We start from the raw sequence: 18861 nt of genomic DNA, 5'->3' as shown, positions 1-18861 counted from the left end.
GTATTTCAATAATCCCATGCATTGCTGAAACCTTCAGGACGATGGGCTTATAGCCGAGAAATGAGATTTGTGTGTATGGATCTTCATTGTCTGCCAGGACCATTCATTTACATGTTTCCCTCTGAGCTATAAGGAACAAATGAACACAAGAAATAGGAACATGAGTCTGGAATTCGGCTCCTCGACTCTGCTCCGATTTTTAATACAATCATGGCCGATCTCATCTATGAAGTGCTTTAAGAGTTTAGGAATAGCAAACATTAACTCCCAGATTGCTCAGGTCCTCGATAATTCGCCACGATCGTAATAGATCTATGCAGACCCCATCTCTCTGGCACTTCTCTTTGGAACATCTGGATAACATGGACACCGACATCAGACTTCTCTATATTGGCTTTAGCTTTGCCTTGAAGACCCTAATGCCAACAAGACTCATCGACATTTCTGATTCCTAATACTTTCCTCACATCAAGAACCGGATCTTTAACTTTCTGACCTGCAGATCACAATGAATGAGGATAGTTAGAAACTCCTCCTCTTCAATAATACGCAATACTGATGCCCTTCAAGGCTGTGTACTCAGCCCCCTTCAATATTTCTTACCCTCTTTTGAGTGTACCGCCAAATTCAGCTCTCACTCCATTTACAGGTTTACTAATGACACCAGGATAGTGGGTAGGTCTCAAGCCCGACCTAGATTACACCTCCTCCCATCCTGCCCGGTGTAAAAACGCCATCCCATATTCTCAATTCCTTCACCTCCACCGCATCTGCTCCCAGGAGAACCAATTCCAATACCGAACAACCCAGATGACCTCCTTCTTCAAAGACCGCAATTTCCCCTCAGACGTGGTTGACGATGCTCTCCACCGCATCTCCTCCACTTCCCGCTCCTCCGCCCTTGAACCCCGCCCCTCCAATCGCCACCAGGACAGACCCCACTGGTCCTCACCTACCACCCCACCAACCTCCAGATATCGTATCATCCTTCGTCATTTCTGCCACCTCCAAACAGACCCCACCACCAAGGATATGTTTCCCTCCCGTCCCCTACAAGCGTTCTCGAAAGACCACTCCCTCCGTGACTCCCTCGTCAATTTCACACCACCCACCAACCCAACCGCCACTCCCGGCACCTTCCCCTGCATCCGCAAGAATTGCAAAACTTGCGCCCACACCTCCCCCTCACTTCCCTCCAAGGTCCAAATGGATCCTCCCATATTCGTCATAATTTCATCTGCACCTCCACACACAATATTTACTGCATCCACTGCACCCGATGTGGCCTCCTCTACATTGGGGAGACAGGCCACTTACTGGCAGAATATTTCAGAGAACACCTCTGGGACACCCGCACCAAACAACCCAGCCGCCCCGTGGCTGAACACTTTAACTCCCCCTCCCACTCCGCCAAGGACATGCAAGTCCTTGGCCTTCTCCATCCCCAGACCATGGCCACACGACGCCTGCATGAAGAGCGCCTCATCTTCCACCTAATAACCCTCCAACCACAAGAGATGAATGCAGATATCTCCAGCTTCCTCATTTCCCCTCCCCCACCTAATCTCAGTGCCAATCCTCAGACTCAGCACCGCTTTCTTGACCTGCAATCTTCTTCCTGACCTCTCCGCCCCACCCTCTCTCCGCCCTATCACCCTCACCTTAACCTCCTTCAAACTACGCATTCCCAACGCCCCTCCCCCAAGTCCCTCCTCCGTACCTTTTATCTTAGCCTGCTTGGCACACCCTCCTCATTCATGAAGAAGGGCTTATGCCCAAAAGGTCGATTCTACTGTTCCTTGGATGCTGCCTAACCTGCTGCGCTTTTCCAGCAACACATTTTTCAGCTCTGATCTCCAGCATCTGCAGTCCTCACTTTCTCCTACAGGAAATAGAGCTTACTGACATAGTGTAAAGACAACAATCTTTCCCTCAATGTCAGCAAAAAAAGGGAACTGGCCATTGACTTCAGGAATTGGACTGAAGGACACACACTGCTCTCTGTCATTGGTGCTGAGTTGGAGGTGATGGACAGCTTCAAGTTCCCAGTAATAAATGTCACAAATAATCAGTCTATCCATGTCAACTCCACAGCCAGGTAAGCACATCAATGCATCTACCACCTCAGACGGGGAAGAAAATTTAGCAATTTGGCAATGACTCTGACCAATTTTAACATTGCACCGCAGAAAACATTCTAACCAGACACTTCGTATGGTAACTGCTCTGGCCGTACTGCAAGAAATTGCAGAGTTGCGTGACCTAAGCCAATCCATCACGCAAATCACATTTCCTTCCATTGACTCGGACTTGAATTCTTACTGCTTCAGGAATGCAGCCAATACAATCAAAGGCCCCTCCCCCCAACGCAATGCTCTTTCCCAACGTCTTCCATCGGCCAAAAGATGCAAATGTTTGAAAATACGCACCAATGGATTCAGGAACAATTTCTTCCGTTGTGTTATCAAACTTATGAATGGACCTGTCATATATAGAGTTGATCCTTCTCTGCACCTGTTCAAAAGCTGTGAAACTATATTAAACTGATGCCCTTATGTAAGGTATGATTTGTACTGAAAATAATGCAACACAATATTCTTCACTGTTTCTCAGAATGTATGACTATCAGAAAATAAGCAAAATCAATCTGCATACCATATGTCTGGGTCTGGTCTGCTCGATAACACTTTAAACCTATGTCTCCTGTGGTCTGTGTAAAAGACTTCCATTATTCATTACCTCCATGACTATCATAATTTCGAAAGGACCTATTTTGTATCCCTCAGCCTCGACGTTCATGTGAAAGAAATGATTTGCTATATTGTCCCGCATCATTTATGATGGGAGCTGGCAGGACTGCAGAGTTTATATATGATCCGGGAGTGATCAAGTCAATTAGCCTTGTCTATCCGTTGCTTCGTGTGGTTTTTGGCATGCAACTATTTATTTGTCGTAGCTTCACCAGGTTGACACCTTACGTTTAGATATACCAAGTGTATGCACTCATAGAACATAGAACATAGAAAAGTACAGCACAGAACAGGCCCTTTGGCCCACGATATTTAATCCTAATGTCAAATATAGTAACTTAACCTACGCACTCCTCAACTCACTGCTATCCATGTGCATGTCCAGGAGTCGCACTAATGTCCCCAATGATTCTGCTTCCATGACCACAGCTGGCAACCGATTCCATGCATTCACAACTCTCTGCGTAAAGAACCTACCTCTGACATCTCCTTTATACCTTCCTCCTAATATTTTCAAACTATGATTTCTCATACCAGTCAATCCTGCCCGGGGGAAAAGTATTTTCCTATTGATTGTATCTATTCCACACATTATTTTCTATACCTCGATCTGGTCTCCTCTCTTCCTCCTTCTCTCCAGAGAGATAAATCCGAGCTTATTCAAACATACTTCATAAGGCAAGCCCTCCAGTCCAGGCAGCATCCTGGTAAACCTTCTTTGCAGTTTCTCTGAAGCCTCTGCTTCTTTCCTATAGTAGGGCGACCAGAACTGAACACAATATTCAAAGTTTGGTTTCACCAGGGACTTATAGAGCTGCAGCAAAACCTCGAAGCTCTTAAAATTAATCCCCCTTAATGAAAGCCAAAACTCCATATGCTTTCTTAATAACCCTATCCACTTGCGTTGCAACTTTGAGGGTCTATGTACTTGCATACCCAGATCCCTCTATTCCTCCACACTGCCAAGCATCCTGTCTTTAATATTTTATTCAGCAGTCGTGTTCCACCTTCCAAAGTGCATCAACTCGCGTTTATCCACGTTGCACTCCATCTGCCACTTCTCAGCCCAGATCTGCATCCTATCTATGTCGCCCTGCAGCCTGAAGTAGCTGTCTATACTGTCGCCAACACCTGCAAAATTAGAGCCATCTGCACACTTACTAACCCACTCTTCAACCTCCTCTTCCAAGTCATTTTTAAGAACTACAAAGAGCAGAGGCCCAAGAACAGAGCCCTGCGGGACCCCAATCAACACTGTCCTCCAGGCAGAATATTTTCCATCTACAAGCACTCTCTGCCTTCTGTCTGTCAGCCAATTCTGAATCCAGATCGCCAGATCTCACTGTATCCCATACTTCCTGACGTTATAAATTAATTTCCTCTGCTCATAATTTAACCAGGTTTGATGACTGGCTCCAAGTCATAACGCTCCCATTCATCTGCTTCCCCTGCCCTTCCATTTCTTCGTTGTCATGTCTTTGGATTGTGCTTTGTTTAGAGCCTTGGTAAATTTGTACAGTGCATCTTGGAGGCTGTCGTTGATTAGCACCATTCAGAAGGACTGGATAATACTTTCAAACAGTCTCTAACACATTCATTAAAAGGCAGAGCTCATAGGAACAGCTGAAACAAAAATAAACCAGGTTTCTTCAGGGTTAAAGCACCTATCACTGCCGCGAACAGAGAGAGCTCCTGAGCACGCGAAGACTTCCCTGTATCTTGTTCAGAGTCCCAAGTTGTTTAGTTGCCTGAGAACCAATCACATCGTTGCTGGTAGCAGACAGCCTTTGTCAGTGGTGAACTAGTGACCAATCATCAATGAGCTCCTTGTCACAAACAAAGTCTGCATCTGTGTATAACTCCGTTCATCTCCAATCACAGTTCAATTATTGGGTCACTATCAGGTGAATTGCTGTCAAACCTTGCAGCACTTTCGATCTTCCACTTTCGATCTGATTGTAAGGTTGCTCTTTTCACATTTTTGCCCACAATTACACTCAATTCTTTTTTTAAAATAATGTTTTTATATGTATTCGCCCTGAGGAAACTAAAATGTCATTTCAAAAACGCATTTACTTGGAAAGTACATGATGCACAATTTTTTTTAAGTGCAGTCTATTTATTATTTCTCCCTTCTTGCAATGTTATGCAACCTTCACATTTCTTAAAGCTTTTGCGTATTTCACCATTTGGATTTTAGGACAATATATCTGAATTCACATTAGGTTTTCTAGTGATGTGTATAATAAAATGGTAACAACAAACGACACCATCAAAATATGTTACATTGTTAATTTGAAACTTTTAAAGAAGGCCAGTGGGTTACAATCTGAAATTTTGTATTTCATTGTTCTTTGTTGGGTGGTCTTCGAAGTGCTGAAGATCTAACAGCAATCCCAAAGTCCCCTTTCCTATGGAAGAGGAGTTTTCCAATGACTAGTATTGAATCTAATAGAAACATCCTCCAGGTTCTCAATTTCTAATTCATCATCCTGGAAAAAGACAGCACGTCGACCCAATTCAAAGCATCAGCGGCCATTTTGAAAAGACTGGAAAACGCAGGGATGGTAAAATAGGTTCATCGATTCAAATTGCTTCATACTTTCAAAATTAACCTCACACTCTACTAACTAAACCACCTTTCTCTTATCTCGTTCAAAAACATGTTAAAGGAGCAGCTGTCCAGACAAAATTATGGACAAATTTCCTGTAAAGTCAAACAATCCAAAAATCTATTAATTTCTCATTTAGTTTTAGGAAATTGGAATTTCTAATAGTATCACTTTTGCTGTCTCCAACAACATCTGTGCTCTTGTGTGTGTATGTCTGTGTGACTGTATGTGCACGTGTCTCTCTTTAAGTCGATATGTGTGCGTCTGTCAGTATGTGTCTTTGCACATCTCTCTGTATATGTAATTGTGTCTGAGTATCTTTACGTCTTTCTGTCTGTCACACACACAGAGAAACAGGCACAAAACGCACACACACACACGTTCAAACATTATAAAAAGCAATGTATCACTTCAAGCCCAAGAGTAATAGTCAAAGGTACAGATATATTGGGGTTTAAACCACATTTCAATTGTTACAATCCCGAAAATAACAGAGAGCCCGTTACACAGAGGTACAGACCCAGAGATACGAAAACATGAAGACACACACTAATACACACAATGAGACACAAACGCACTCACATAAGCACAGATAGTCATGCAGAGATAGATGGGTAGACACACACAAAATCACAGAGACATGAACACACGATAATGCACACATACATTCAGAGAAACACATGCATGAATCCAAACAGAATCAGTGTCCAGTAACTGACACTGCGCAGTGTTTAACCACCTGCAGCACAATCTGTGTCCCATCAGCTCGTTCCCAGTTTTTACAGATGAAATGTTGCCGAGAAAGTGGAACAGTCGCGTGAGGTCTCTGAGCATAATACCCGTGAAAATGTCAATCTAGTTAAAAGATCATGGTCATTTGAGCAACTAACAGACTTGTACACCACATCTGTGTAGTTACTGGATGTCCAGCTGTGAAATGGATTGATGATGATGGCAAGTAGTTATGTTCCCCATAATTAGGTAGAATTAACTTGCAGTGCAGCTTGCTCAGCATTACAGTCACAAGCATTCTCTGTCTCCACCATCCACACTCAGTAGCAGTGGAATATATCACTGACACGATGCACTGTAGAAATTCCCCAAAGTTCCTCACAGAGCAGCTTCCAGAACCACGGCATTGTCGTGTGGATCACTGAGCACAGCAGATACACAGGGCACCAGTTGATAATTCCACATCAAGCCACTCGCCACCCTGGCTCGGAAAAACGTCTCAGTTCCACAAGTGCCATTCGTTGGAATTCCTGGAACTCCCTCCCTAACATCATTATGGGTTTATCTGGACAAAATGAATGACAGCAGTTCAAGACGCTAACTCATCGTCAACTTCGCCAGAACAATTATATCTGAGTAATACGCGGTAACCCAGCGACAATGAGCCAAACACATTAATGAACCACAAAATTAATGTCACTGTTTGAAACCCACGTGCTCCAATGCTGAGCTTTTGAATACATTGTGTCCATATTCGAGAAAATTGAAATACAATTTCATTTGAATGCACCAAATTCTGAACAGGCTTCACAGGGTAGATGGTGAGAAATTGATCCTGTGGGTCTGGGTATCTGAAACATGATAACACAGTCTCAGGAGTTGCAGAAAAGTTCAGCAAGTCTGACAGCATCTGTGAAGAGAAGTCACTGTTAGTTACACCATTTACAGATCTTTTAGTTATTATTGACACACCCTCGGGGTAAGGGCAGGTTATTTGGGAATGAGATGAGGAGAGAGCGATTAACTCTAAGGCCTCTGAGTCTTTAATATTCTCAGTCCCTGACGATTGCTGATGCATCCTCACTGAGTGCATTTCAGATTGGAAGACACAGATTGCTGGTATCTCAGGGAGTCACGGGATATGTGGATTGGACAGGAAACTGGATATGAAATCTAAGTCTAGCTTTGATTGGATTGACTACTAGAACAGACTGAACAGTTTAAACAGGCTGTATACACCTCTAATTCTTTCCTCAGCGTTACCCCCATTCCAATTGTTCAGTAATTATTACTTTTCTAACTTCCTACCGCTATGCTGAATTCTCCTACTCTCATAACACATGAGCTAACCTTTCCCTTCTCTCAGCAGATGTTGCATGACCTTATCAGATTCCTCTGAATGGCATGTGTTTATTTCAGTGAGAATTACAACTCCCTATTCCTGTTTCGGTGAGAGGAAACATTCTTCAAACCGACTCCTTTAATTCTATTTGTTCACAGAGAAAGGAGGCATTGTTCTGTCCAAATGCATTACATGCTCATGAGGGCATCAATATATTGTGATGATTTTTAAAATAAAATGTGTTAAACATAATGAAATTCATGATGAAAACACGAGACCCAGTTCGATCTGTAAGGGGCAGGAATTCAGTCATGCGAGGTGAAAGTGAGGACTGCAGATGCTGGAGATCAGAGTCAAGATTAGAGTAATACAGGAAAAGCACAGCAGGTCAGGTAGCATCCGAGGAGCAGGAGAGTCGACATTTTTGGCAAAACACCGTCATCGGGAATGAGGCTGGGAGTCTCCATCGTGGACAGATAAATGGGAGGGAGTGGGGCTGGGGAGAATGGAGCGGAGAGCACGATTGATGGATGGAGTTGGGGGTATAGGTGATTGGTCGGAGAGTACAGTTGAGCGGATAGTTGGGAAGGAAGATTGGCAGGTAGGACAGGCCATGAGGATGGTGACGCCGAGCTGGCAGGATGGAACTGGGATAAGGTGGTCGGAGGGACAAATCAGGCAAATTGTTGGGCTTGGAGGTTCCTGAGGAGGAAGATCAGGCGTTCTTCCTCCAGGCGTCCTGTGGTGAGTGAGTGGTGATAGAGAAGTTCCAGGTCCTGCATGTTTTCGGCAGATTCGGAGGGGGAATTCAATTCTCCCTCCACCAGTTGCTGTTTTGTATGTTGTTCCTGACCCATAAAAACACAGATCTGTGTGAATGCGCAAACAACCTCTCTCTATACATTTCACTCAATATAATGTCAATAACAGGACGGATTAAAACAAAATGCGAACTGTGTTGAATGCTGGATGTAGGGAATCATGTTACTGTAGAGCCTTTGCAGCATTGAGATCAGGCTTTCGGCCCATCATTCACAAACCAGTCTGCTTTCCCTCTTGAAAACTCTCCAATTACCCAGATCCCTGTCTCATTGAAGACTGTCTGTGTGGAGTTTGCACATTCTCCCCGTGTTTGCGTGAGTTTTCTCCGGGTGCTCCAGTTTCCTCGCACAGTCCAAAGATGCGCAGGTTAGGGTGGATTTGCAACGCTCAATAGTCAAAAGTGTCCAGGTGAGTGTTGGTTATATGGTTAGCCATGAGAAATGCGCGGTTACAGGAATAGCGTAGACGTTGAGACTTCGTGGGATGCGTGTTGAGCCGAATAAACTGTTTCTACACTGTAAGAATTTTATGATCTTATACTCCATCCCATCTCTCTCTGTGGATGAAGAGGATTATCACCTGATCAAATATCCCCTTCAATGGGTCAACGTTTATTCTCTATCTGACAAAGAACTGCAGATGTTGCAGATCTGAGAGACAGCACAAAAATTGTTGGGAAAGATTAGATTAGATTACATTACAGTCTGGAAACTCAGCAGGTCCGGCAGCATTTGTGGGGAGTGAACCTTTTGGATCCAGTGATTGTTCTTAAGGGCTGAAGGCTTCTTATTCTGGTGTTTTCAGACCTGTTGACGTTTTACAAACAATTTCTTGTTTTGCTTTCAGCCCCAGTTCAATTGGTGACTATCACGGCCATGTTATGTGTGTTTGGGAAAAGAGACAACGGATATTTTAGCGCGGTGGTGGTGCAGTGGCGAGCATAGCTGCTTTCCAAGCAGTTCACCCGGGTTCGATTCCCGGCCATCACAGTGTTGTGGCGTTGCTTGTGGTTTTGCAAGGAAAAGTCTTGAGCACCAACGTTGAATTCTATGGCGAAACGGATTTGTCAGGTTACTTTAGGGTTTTCATGGCGATGGTTCCTGTTAATTGCCATGACAATCCGGGCAGTGTTGCTCAAAAGCTTTCCTCTCTGCTGCCCATTGCTTATTTGAATATTGTTCGCAACATAAGATTCGTTTTGTTTTGTTCGAAAAGTGAGAAATTGCTGTCGTCAGAAACCTTAAATAATTACAGAAGCCGCTGGAAATTCGGAAAAGATCCAACAGCTTCTCTTGTGGACGGGAAGGAGGTTTAAATGCGTCAAATTTCTTCAAGGTTAAAATACGTTCGCCCCTCCAAACCATTTGGAAGCTTAAGAATTACAAACATCACATTATACCTTTTCCTAATCCGTTCAAGTTTCACAATATCATTCCAGTAGCAGGAGACGAGATTCGTGTGGTTTATGCAATGTTACTCTCTTCGAACATTGGCCCTTTCATAGTTAAATGATGTATCATTTCGTTAAGTTTTCCAATAGAGTTGGGTTAGTCCACACTTTGTTTCTTGTTTGTGTGACAACGATAGTGCGAAGTAAATTGTGTTTCGGTTCAAGCCTGGAAGTTTCACCAATTGAATTTCATTGCCGTACATTTGCCTTCAGGAGAAAAGAAAAAGGGATCTAGACCATCTTCTTAACTCATAGGAGTTTGATCTGGTTCAAAACCTCCTCAATTTCGGACAATAAATGTTCCTACAGTCCGCAACAATGATTTTCACAGATTAGTGGAGGATACACAGACATCGTTATTAATTGTTATTACCTCGGACATGCGACATTTGGGAATGGTATTCCTCAGAACATTGCACAGCCAAGGTTAAAGGTCTGGATACCGGCAAAATTGGGAACAATGCATTTCCCAGGAGACTGAGAGGTTACTAACAGAGCGGGAGGTGGAGAGTTCGGAGCAGAACTACAGGGACAGTCCGCTCTGATCACTGACCCTTCACCGTCAGTGAATCCAGTGCCAGGAATGACTGCCATTGTTCAGAATGACAAAATGTTATTATGGAAGATAAAGGACGTGAAAGTAAGGGAAGGTTTAAAGCATGAAAGCAAGGGAAGGCTTAAAGCATGAATCCCACTGGCGATCTTTTGCAAGGGGTCTGTAGAATGCAGGATGAGATAAGAATAGTGGAATTCTCTCACACCAATTAGCAAAGAAAGGTTGACACTGAAAGTTCTCGATGGTGAGATTAGATTACAGTTAGTAAAGTTAGGCTTCCTGTTAAGTATCATTATGACTCGATTGGGAACATAAATATTTGGGACATGACATTAAATATCTAATTAATAGTTAATAGAGTCAGCCTGATTGAGATTATTGACAATAAATAACTAATTATGACATCGGGAAAATATGAAGTAGGGTCTGGAATTAGATTAGATTACATTACAGTGTGGAAGCAGTCCCTTCGGCCCAACAAGTCCACACGACACGCCACCCACCCATACATTTACCTCACATTACGGGCAACTTAGCAGGGTCAATTCACCTGATCTGTAGATCTTTGGACTGTTGGAGGGAAGCCTGGCAGACAGGGGGAAGAATGGGCAAACTGCTCACCGTCAGTCGCCTGAGGGGGGAATTGAACCCGGTCTTTGGCGCTATGAGGCAGCAATGTTAACCACTGTGCCACCGTGTCGCTGTGCTGAATGCAATGAAAAACCACTGTTGCGAAAGCTGACATTAAATATCTTACCGTCACATGAGAATGACGTTAAGTAGAATGAACAATTAAAGAGATGATGGGAACTAACATCACTGTATTATTGTGTAGCGAGTGTGAGGTACTTTGATTAATAGATTTAGACATGCTGATAAGCAAACAAAGCACGGGGAAAAATATGTAAAAAGCCATGGACAATGAAGTTTGAGAGCATTCGAGAATCTGCTTTCTCGGTGTCATGGTTTTTCGTTTGCAAATAACAGACCGACTTCTTGAAGAACTCTCTACGTCTCCTGGTGATTCTCTATCTTGTTTCCACGACAAAACTCAGCAGGTCTGGCAGCATCCATGCAGAGAGAATCGTGGACAATATTTAACAACTTCATCAGAATTCAATAATCTCCCACAGGTATTGCCAAACCAGATAGTTTTGTCAGCAGTTTCTGATTTTGTTTCAGATTCCCAGAGTCCACAGTTCATTACATTAACCTTGAAACCATTGCAGAAAGTTCTTTGTGGTTCTTCACACGGAAATGTTCCGTTTGAGGAACATTTTCCTGCCCCCATTAGAAACAAGAAACCCTGCAGCAGAGCAAACAGATGCTTTAACAACAACGATCGCTGTCGCCTTTGGAGGTCTTGAACCACCAGCCTTTCATTTAACGGTCTAATACGCTGAAACATCTAATGCAGCTGTGACGGACTTCAGTCTGTCCTTTCCAGACCGAGAAGTGTCCTCTTATCAGTTTTATTTTTTCCAAAATAAAGTCTGGAACATTCATTATGGAGGCATGGGAACAGTCTTATCCCATCCACGACAGACACACCCATGTCACTGAGCACCAGCTCTCCTCCAACTGGGACCACCTCCCTTCAAGCCTCCCAGTCCCTTGTGTGGTCCCGAGTTTTTTCATTGTTCCGGAATCTAGATGAGGTTTGTATTTCTCATGTAGGGGAACGAGAATTATTGCAATGTCTCAGATCAGTCCATGTCCCGAGAACATCAAAGTTAATGGTCTGTCCTCTAAAAGAAGGGGAAGTTGCCTTGATTGTCTCTGCTCATTCGGGCAGTTCACCCTTCTTCATTCTCCTTGGATTTCACTTCTCACAGAGTTTCTAAAGATGCACAATGTTGGAGACTGGGTTATATGCTTTGCCTCTTTAACATTTTTTCCACCTCCCAATTGATAATATTTTCCCAAAATCCCTTTGACGCTCCTCTGCCTTGCACCATGTCCAGGGTCGAGATTTCCTGGCATTTGGAGAGATTCCCGAGTTTTTCTTTGGAGCCAAGAGAGTTAACTGAAGATGCTCTGCAGCTGTTTATCTTGATGGCGGAGCGAGCGTTGGGGATTGGCACATTGACAAGCAGGAGGAAGTTTTGTCACTGAACAGAGTCAGTGTACAGAGGACTGTGATTGAAGGAATTTAATGAAATGCAGCACCTATGCACAGTAAATTCACAGAATACTGCAGAAAACCGACAGGTGTAGCGGTAACCATGGGAAGAGAAACAGAGATAACATTTTGAGAGTGATATATTTGTGATCAAGCACTCGACTTTCTAGCGCACTACACTGAGAGCGAAATTATAGCCAATGAAGTGTTTCTGAAGAAGATTCAGGTCTATTTGTTCATTCAAAAGTCAAAAAAGACAATGCTTCAAATACTCAGAGCTGGCACTGCACAGTGCAGACCGACCTTGAGGGTTTTTTCTGCTCTGATATACACCTGGGATAATGTGGCACCAGAAGAGCTCATCACATCGGAAGGGGTCAATTATGTATTATTTGGTGTAGACGACGTTTTCTCTTTCAGAGGGTAGCAAATCTGTGAAGTTGTTTGCAACAGAGGGTTGTCAAGGCTGCATACATGCAAGCCTGAGAAAGATAGATATTTGGTCACTTCGGCAATCTCGGGCCACAGAGAAGAGGCCAAAAGGCGATTTGAGGATTAACCAAATCAGCCATGAGCTCATTGAAACTTGTCGCTGACTTGATGGTTAAATTGCTTCCATCTGCTTTAATGTCCTTGTTGTCATTTCGAAAATGTGAAACACCATTGCAAATTAAGAAAAACAGAAAGTTTAGAAGAGATGATGGCAGTCAAACTGAGTCAATATAATTTTTGAAAGGAAAATCACACGATGACAATCTGACAGATTTCTTTGGTAGCATGACCTGCAGACTTGGTGAAGGACGATGCTCAGTAAAGTTAAGTTGAATTTTAGCAAGCAATCAATAAGGGGCTATATAAAAGTCCATTGCACAAGAAAACAGTCTCGGTGTTGGGTAATAAAGCAGCATTGTCTGTCCATTGTCTATTTAACATAATCACCGAATCGATATTAATGAGCAATTTTCAAGTGGGAAATATATATTTAGTGAAATCCAGATTGGTCAGTTATCGGATTTAATGTGTTATCTGAACGAATGACTTGGAGGAAGTGCCAGAGTGAAATGCTGCCGATACACAATAGGTGGGTGAGCATATTATGATAAGGATGTGGAAATTTTGCAAACAGATATCGATAGTATGAGTGAGTGGAGAAGTCTTGGCAGATGCAGTTTCATGTAGGGGCACTTTTATCTGTTAATCGGTTCCCAGCCCTCCATTCAAATTGCAACGTTGCAACCCCACACAAGAGCACATTCGCTCGCTGTTGCAGATTTTGTTGACACATTGTTACCACTGTTTTTGATCATCTGTTGTTTTCTGAATGAAAATTGTTTCCACTGTACCGGAGGTGCCAGAGTCACGTTTATCAGTTCAGACCAATATACGATAAACAATGTACCTTTCAAAACGTGAGGTTCCATTCCAACCGTACACCAACCAAAGTGTCCAGAGACGTGGAATGCGAATGGCCACATGCTCGGGGGATGACAGTGACGGCTCTATGTCAAAGGATGCTGAAACAAAAGTAAGTGATTTAGAATGCTCTGAATGAAACCGAATGGATCTCTCCCTAAACTTTTCCCAATTCACTCGGAAAATGATGCTGTTGTGTGCACATGTGGGTTTACATAATGAACAGTTTATTGTTAGTAACAGGGGTGGAGTGGGGCAGGATAGTGAGGTTTTCGTGTGGAAGAGATGTGATCTGATCGAACGGGGAATTCAAACGCCCACAGAACAGAGAGAGATGATTTATTCAGGAACCCATTCTCATCTTCTGTTTCAGTACCAACAAAAGAAATTATGGGAAAATCTCAGCAGGTCTGGTAGAATCTTGGAAAGGAAAATAGAGTTAAGACTTCAAGACCAGTGACACTTTTTTCTCCATGTCCATCTCCCTCTGCCTTAAGCAGCCTTCCTTTTTATTGGTCAGCCCATCTCCTGACTTCCAACTTTATACTCAGGTCCTCATTTATTATTTCGTCTCCAAACATTTTCCCAGACTCTAAACTTACATCAGACGTGTTCCATCTCTCACCTCACCCAGTTATGACCGGAGGACTTCGAACTGAAAAAATAACTCTGTTTCTATTTCCTAAGATTCCGGATGGTCAGGGACCAGAAGGCATCAGTAGACAGTTAGACCTTTCAGCCCATCTAGTCTGCCGAAAATTCGATCATGACTGATAACTTTCCCAACCCAATTCTCCTTCTGTCTGTGACACTAAGCTCCCCTGAATTCCGGATCCAGTCTATTTCCCAGGGTGGATCTGTTACACCGCGTCTGTGTGTGATCGAGCACAGTTTCAGTCCCACACAGCAAACCCGTTCTGTTCTGAACAAAGCAATACCCGCTGCGGGACAGATTGATCTGGTCTCTGGCCCCACTGCTTTTCTGCGAGGGAGTAGTTAGCTCCTTCATCACTCACGGCAAGGACTGATGCTTCAAAATGTGGGGAAGAAGAAAATAGGCACAAAAGTTTGGACAGGTTAGGTCAATGGTTATTGTCAGCATCAGTGGAGTCCCTGCTTCAGAGTCTGAGTTTGAATCGCACAGACCTGGATCCAATTCGCATTCAGGAAATAAAGATTTATTTCTCTTCTTTTGGTTTATCTGAATGAAAACTATTTCCTGCTTCCACACAGAGCACAGACGCAGATCTGCCAGAATCAATCCAGTGATTGATTGCATCCAACTAGAAGGATCATAGCCGCAGATACACGAGACACCTGTAACCGCAAATCCCCTCTAAGAATCATGCCTTTCTCAGCTGAAACGATCTCACTGTTCCTTCAATGTCGTTTGTTTTAATTCTTGGAACTCCCTCCCTAGCGACGTCATAGATGCAACACTGTGCTGAGTACTTCCAGGATTCTGTAAAGTAACTTAGCATCTCAATCTCTGGTGTAATTATGGATGGGCAGTGAAGCTGATCCCAAAGAGTGACGTGCATACTCCAGAAATTCGTTTCAAATGGCTGCACGTCCGAAGTGGAAACTCGAAAGTGTTCGGGAACAAGTACGAAGATTCGAAGGGGGAGTCGGATAAACTGAAAGTCAATGATGACTGGGAGACGTGAGGCAAGAAGTGATTGAGTTGCTGTTGGTGCAAGGCTCAATGTCAGTGCTAATTGATTAGCCCTTACGACCCACTTTTAACACCGACTCACACACCACTCCTGGTAAATTCATCACAACTACCCTGATCTTTTGGTATGAGATTCCCTCTGTACATATTCACGCGATTTATCGGCCCCGAGAGGATGAACCCTCTTTATCCAGTCAGATTACAGAGGGGAAGGCAATAGTTTGAAAGCAAAGCAAGAATAGATTGCCTCGTTCTGTGCATTTTCAGTGAAGGAAGACCAGCTGTGACCTGTTCTTTCCTGCATAAGCGCAGGTTGATATATATTCTCATCGAGCAGCTTTATTACTGCAAGGAAGTCCGAGTTACTCTGATCAAATAGTTAATTAAATGCACAAACGGATTTGAAGAATACCGTATGTGACTTTGTCAGTTAAAGCATCTGGTAATAACCAGGCGAGTATGGTGTCAAATGCTCTGAAATGTTCCGTATATTGAAAGTCCATTGCATAAACTTATTGTAAAAGCCGTGTTGTTGATCCAATACCGGAAAATGACGGCTCAGCATGCTTCTTGTGTTTGAGCTCAGCCCGTTAATATTTCGTGATACCAAGCGCTGCCGCCTGCTGTGGACCCATTAGTCAATGTTCTATCCTGCTGATCCAACGCCGAGAGTCTGTACTCTGTTCACCAATGATTTCTCCATCTCTTCTACTTTTAGTCTCCAGCTGTCAGAGCAAGCTTTTTATTAAAATAATGAAGTGAGGCAGGAGACGCTGCAGACTTGCCAGGAAATGTTGTGGTAATAACGCATCCATTGCGAGATGACAGCTCTCATTGTCTGCTGTCACCATTCATTAATTTTAGGCAAACTGCAATGACGTCATTGAAATCCTATAACTGGAGAGAAACTGCTTTTCTTCTGGTCGGTTACGAATTCTAATTATAATTGTAAATGATCATATTTTGAGTGATGAAATGTCACCTGACCTCAGACCCAAGTGACAGAGATAATACCTGGAGACTTTGATCCCAGTTCTACACACTCTAGCCGGGGGCGGGGTGGGGGAAAGTGGAGAAAGCCACGAAACAGGTATGGTCTCAAACTGTCACCGAATTTCAGACTTTTCCAAAAGTAGGAATAGAAATTGGGGGATATTAACAGACAGAGAGTGGGAGATTGAAGAAGAGAGTGAGATGGTGCAGAGAGACAAAGGGAGTCAAATAGATAAGCATATGAATGTTGACACTGAAAACAGAAGCTCTCCATTCAACGTTGTTGCTCATGGACAGAAAGGACAAGATAAAGATCATGACTAAGGCCAGCCTTTCACCAAATCAGGAGAACAGCAACAGCATTACAGCCGATATGACATTTTTGATTTTACAGATGCCGTTTGTCAGCTCATGAGAGATTTTGATAAGTATGCTAATTCGTGAAGTGAAACTGACAATTACCCAGGAATTAAAACAACACAATTCACACGTAGCCTGATTCTGTCGATATGAAACATTAAATCTCTTTGTCTCAATGGATGCTGTCAGGCCGGCTGAATTTGCGTGTCAATTCCTGTTCTGGATTCAGAATTCCATGATTCGCACTTATTTGTTTTACGCTAGTCTGAATCGTGTTTGTGACAAAACTCCATCAATTGCCAGCACCATACAACTTTCCCTGCTTTGGGAAGGCTGTCAACAAGATAACCGGTCACAGGTCATCTCCCATTGCCACAGCAGTAAGAGAACTGAATCCTTACCACTAAACTTCCAGGGAAATTGAAATATGGCACTGTATGTTTCCTTAATGAACCCCCTTTTATTTTCTCATTTGTGATCATTTTAGCTGCACATCAATTTCGTTCTTTCTTCCATTTCTTTCAGCGTGGAAAAGGCCTTTCCGCCTATCTGCAGTGCGGGACACCGGATATTCATCTAATCTAGTCCAGTTTCCAGCATGAAGCACATAACCTTGCAGGTTCTGATGGTTCATGGGTAAATTTCAATGAGATAGTCCCCGTGCCCTTAAATGACACAATCATGGGACTGAACTTTGACGTGGTCACACTGTATGGTAATCCCCCTGAGGAAATTATCCTCATTTTCATCCACACAGGTGGATAGACAGACCAATCCCTCGAGAGTAGGAGAGATGTCAGGATGAGACGAGTTTAACGTGCTTCACATCTACCAGTTTCTCCGACTACCTCACCGCAGCATATCAAAGAATTCTGCAGCTCAGAACATGCACTTCAGCTAAACAAGTTTGCACCAGTCGAACACAAGTTCCTGACTGTTCTCGTCTCATTTTTCAATAGTTGGCTCACAGCTTCAAACGCAGTTGGTTGTAGAAGTATACATCTCAATGCGTCTCAAATTTCTCCTTGCTGCACCCTGACAGGCAGTGGGTTGCAGATTCCTACCATGCCCAATTTGTCCATTTTTGTTTTTAAGCTGACTCTTACAGTCGAAAACAGGGAGCCATTTCCCTTCGCAATTATTGGCATTTCTCCATCACCATCAGTGGGATTCGAGGCTACATGGTTAAAGCCATATGAATTTCAACTTAATTGCCTTAACCACTCATCCAGGACGACAGGACGACACTGTGCAATTCACTTTCCAGGTCTCTTTCCTTGTGGAGCTGAGGAAGAGTAAATCATTATTGGGTTTGTTTGAATCCAATCATTTCAACAGCTTCCAAACGCGTAAAATTTCGGTGAGTGGTGAGGATGGCTGCATCATCTTGATGGATGGAATGGGCATTCAGTTAAAATAAAAACAGAATTTGCAAGAGAAACACAGCAGATCTAGCAGCATTTCTGGAGAGACATTAAAAGATAATGTTTCAGAACGTCATCAGCGCTGTGTTTTCTCCCAGAGCTATTCCCACATTGGTTAGTTTCTGCAGCAGTTTCCTTTTGGTTTCAGATTCCCACAAGTCACACTTCTTGACATTAATCTTGACAGCAATGCGGAAATGTCATTGTGGTTAGTCACACGATAGTGTTTCCATTTGGAAAATATCTTTTGACCTCATTAGAAATCGAAACAATGCAGCAAAACAAACAGATGCATTAAGGACAGCAATCGCAGTCGCCCAGGGGGGCTCTTGAATCAGCTATCTTTCATTTAGCAGACTAATGCGCTGACACGTTCCATCAAGCACATCGCACGATCCTCCAAAGTACGCAGTTGCTGAATCTCAACTTCAGTCTGCCCTTCCCAGAACGACAACTGTCCTCTATCAGATGTGCTTTTTTCCAAAATAAAGCCTGGGACGCTCATTATGGAGATTTAGGAACAGTCTGATCCCACTCACTGCAGGCGTACTCACGTCACTGGGAAATCTCTCTCCCACAACCGGGATAGTCTGGGTTCCGACCACTCAGG

At 43.3% G+C, this 18861-nt stretch overlaps 1 non-coding gene across 1 annotated transcript; it reads left to right on the top strand.

Moving 5' to 3' along the window:
* The first annotated feature begins 9175 nt into the window (after nt 1–9175).
* Nucleotides 9176–9247, top strand: trnag-ucc (transfer RNA glycine (anticodon UCC)). Its single transcript has one exon. It is a non-coding gene; the product is annotated as a tRNA-Gly (tRNA).
* Nucleotides 9248–18861: the final 9614 nt, after the last annotated feature.

Source organism: Chiloscyllium plagiosum, unplaced genomic scaffold, assembly GCF_037043375.1.
Source record: "Chiloscyllium plagiosum isolate Xiang-an unplaced genomic scaffold, Cpla_swu_hap1 HiC_scaffold_36, whole genome shotgun sequence".
Taxonomy (NCBI): Eukaryota; Metazoa; Chordata; class Chondrichthyes; order Orectolobiformes; family Hemiscylliidae; genus Chiloscyllium; species Chiloscyllium plagiosum.
Note: the sequence above shows the minus strand (reverse complement) of the source record. Positions and strands in the feature narration are given on the sequence as shown.